Source organism: Daktulosphaira vitifoliae, unplaced genomic scaffold, assembly GCF_025091365.1.
Source record: "Daktulosphaira vitifoliae isolate Bord-2020 unplaced genomic scaffold, ASM2509136v1 Scaffold_322, whole genome shotgun sequence".
Taxonomy (NCBI): domain Eukaryota; kingdom Metazoa; phylum Arthropoda; class Insecta; order Hemiptera; family Phylloxeridae; genus Daktulosphaira; species Daktulosphaira vitifoliae.
In genome coordinates this window covers 10,212-13,477 of record NW_026099887.1, presented here as the reverse complement: position 1 = coordinate 13,477, position 3,266 = coordinate 10,212, and the positions used below count along the sequence as shown (strand labels likewise).

At 63.4% G+C, this 3,266-nt stretch overlaps 2 non-coding genes across 2 annotated transcripts in view; both read left to right on the top strand.

The window, feature by feature from the left end:
* Positions 1-665: 665 nt before the first annotated feature.
* On the top strand, positions 666-823 carry LOC126909385 (5.8S ribosomal RNA). The gene has a single exon (XR_007705027.1). It is a non-coding gene; the product is annotated as a 5.8S ribosomal RNA (ribosomal RNA).
* A 446-nt stretch (positions 824-1,269) lies between these two features.
* The window catches only part of LOC126909386 (large subunit ribosomal RNA), a 4,289-nt gene continuing 2,292 nt past the window's right edge, over positions 1,270-3,266 (top strand). The window contains exon 1 of the ribosomal RNA XR_007705028.1: positions 1,270-3,266. This exon is cut by the window's right edge and continues 2,292 nt beyond it. This is a non-coding gene — a ribosomal RNA (large subunit ribosomal RNA).

Here is a 3,266-nt window from a genome sequence, read left to right as displayed (position 1 = left end):
CCTGCCCTTTGTACACACCGCCCGTCGCTACTACCGATTGAACGACCGCAGTGAGGTCTTCGGACTGGACGCGCGTGGCGCTGCCCCTCGGGGTGCGCGTCGTCGCGCGACCGGGAAGATGACCGAACTCGGCCGTTTAGAGGAAGTAAAAGTCGTAACAAGGTTTCCGTAGGTGAACCTGCGGAAGGATCATTACAGTTTGTGGAAGCCCGCCGCCCCGTCGTGTCGTGCGGTGGTGGTGGTGGTGCTCTCCCGACGCAGGCCGTGTGTGTGTCGCGTCCGCTCGTCGTCGGCTCTCCGGCCGACGGTCGACCGGCCGCGCGCGCGCACGACCGACCCGAGACGCGTACGTACGTACGTACGTACTCGCGAGTAGTGTGTGCGCGCGAGCGGCGGCGGTCTCCGACCGTCGCCCCGCCGCCGCGCACTCGTGAAAAAAAAATTTTTTTCCGAGTTTTCGAACAAAACCCGGCCGGGCGTCCGCTCGGACGGCGGTCCCTCGCCGGGGACTCTGCCGTTTTCCGACCGGCCGCCCGCGCTCGAACGCACTCCGCGGCTCTCCCCCTCGGACGACGGGGAGAGTCTCCGATTATTATTATTATTAATAGTAATCATAAAAAAAAAAAAAAAAAAAACAAGCGTGTTCGTCGTCCGCACGCACACCCGACCCCGAACGGCGGATCACTTGGCTCGTGGATCGATGAAGACCGCAGCTATCTGCGCGTCGTCGTGTAATCCGCAGGTTATACGAACATCGACCAGTCGAACGCACATTGCGGCCTCGGTGACCCGCGGGTCCCGGGCCACGCCTGTCTGAGGGTCGTATATCGGAAATTTGACGAGACCGTCGGCGCCGCTCGCTCGCCCGAGCGGACGCTCGTTTGGCGGTTCGACCGGCCTCAGCGCCGGTCGTCCGCTCAAGTACGGAAGGCAAACGTCCCGGGTCCGCCGCCGTCACGGCGACGCGGCCCCGTCCGCCCGCCGCGCGCGCGTCGCCCGAGCCCTCGCGCTCGGGCTTCGTCCGCGGCCGGGTCGGTTGAACGATCTCGTATCGCCGCCGACACCGAGATGCGAACGGGGTCCCGCGTCCGCCGCGGCGGTCTCGCGCGGACCGTTTCGGGTTCCGGCCGCGGCGGCGGGCCGCGCGAAGTGTGCTACGCGGGCGGAGCTCGCGGTGTGTACACTTCTCACGCGCCCGCCGTCGGACAAATATATATATATATATATATAATATTATATATTTATATAATATAAATTATACACGAGTTCCGACCTCAGATCAGGCGGGACTACCCGCCGGATTTAAGCATATTAATAAGCGGAGGAAAAGAAAACAACCGTGATTCCCCCAGTAGCGGCGAGCGAACAGGGAAGAGCCCATCGCCGAATCCCGCCGCGCACTTTTGTGCCGCGGCACGTACGGGAGTTGTGGCGTACGGGCCGGCCTCGTTGCCGGGGCGCACGCGACCGTCCAAGTCTCCCTTGAACGGGGCCATGGCCCGCAGACGGTGCCAGGCCGGTAGAGGCGGTCGCAGCGTTCCGGGATCGGACCGCGCCTTCGAGTCGGGTTGCTTGAGAGTGCAGCCCGAAGCGGGTGGTAAACTCCATCTAAGGCTAAATACGGCCACGAGACCGATAGTGGACAAGTACCGTGAGGGAAAGTTGAAAAGAACTTTGAAGAGAGAGTTCATAAGAACGTGAAACCGTTCGGGTGTAAACGGACAGAGCCCGCGAGTCCCCGCCGGGCGAATTCACGGTCGGTCGCGGCCCGCCTCCTCTCGCGGGGAGGCGGACCCGGCCGGCCGGATTTTTCGCCCGGTCAGCGGACGTCGCGACTCGTTGGGCGCCGGCCGAAGGGCCCGGGCGGCGGTTCGTGACGGCGGCGCGCTTTCGGGCGCTCCGTTCCGTCCCGAACCCCGGTGCTCCTGGCCGGCTCGCCCGACGGCAAGAACCGTCGACGAGGCCACGTCGCAGGCGTGGACACCCCGTCGGTCGGCGACGAGTTTCGGGCTACTTTCCGACCCGTCTTGAAACACGGACCAAGGAGTCTAACGTGTGCGCGAGTCAACGGTGTGTGCGCGCGGCGGCGGCAACGTCGCCGCGCGCTAATTACGAAAACCACGTTCGGCGCAATGAAAGTGATCCGGGCGCGCTCGCGCGCCCGTCTCGCGGACGATGGCCAGGCGACCGAACCCGCTGGCGTTCATAGTCGCGCCGGTCCGCAGTCCGGGGGCGTCTCCGCCGGGTCGGCTTCGGCCGTCCGGGGGCGCACCCTTAGCGCACACGTTGGTACCCGAAAGATGGTGAACTATGCCTGGCCAGGATGAAGTCAGGGGAAACCCTGATGGAGGTCCGCAGCGATTCTGACGTGCAAATCGATCGTCTGAGCTGGGTATAGGGGCGAAAGACTAATCGAACCATCTAGTAGCTGGTTCCATCCGAAGTTTCCCTCAGGATAGCTGGCGCCGAGGTGTGCCGCCCGTTAGCGGGCGCACGGACGCCGGTGGGACTCCGCGCTGTACGGCGCGGTAACAACACCGAGTCGTAACACGGAGGATGTCTCATACGGTAAAGCGAATGATTAGAGGACATTGGGGCCGAAACGACCTCAACCTATTCTCAAACTATAAATGGGTGAGATCGCCGGCTTGGCCTGATGGACGCACGGCGTTCGTCGTGCGCGAAGCCGGCGACGGAACCCTAGGCGCTTAGTGGGCCATTTTTGGTAAGCAGAACTGGCGCTGCGGGATGAACCGAACGCCGAGTTAAGGCGCCGGAATCGACGCGTATTCAGAGACCATGAAAGGCGTTGGTTGCTGATGACAGCAGGACGGTGGCCATGGAAGTCGGAATCCGCTAAGGAGTGTGTAACAACTCACCTGCCGAAGCAACTAGCTCTGAAAATGGATGGCGCTGGAGCGTCGTGCCTATACTCGGCCGTCGGCGGCACAGTGGGGCCGTCGTCCCGGGCCGCTCGCGGTCCGGTCGCCGGTCCCGGTAGGCCCCGACGAGTAGGATGGCGCGGCGGTGTGCGTCGAAGGGCAGGTCGCGAGACCGCCTGGAGCCGCCGTCGGTGCAGATCTTGGTGGTAGTAGCAAATACTCGAGAGGGGCCCTCGGGGGCTGCCGTGGAGAAGGGTTTCTTGTGAACAGCCGTTGTCCAAGAGTCAGTCGATCCTAAGCCCGGGGAGAGATCCTCGTACCACGGGCGAAGGCGCATACACGAATCGCCCATGGGGCGAGAGGGAATCCGGTCCGTATTCCGGA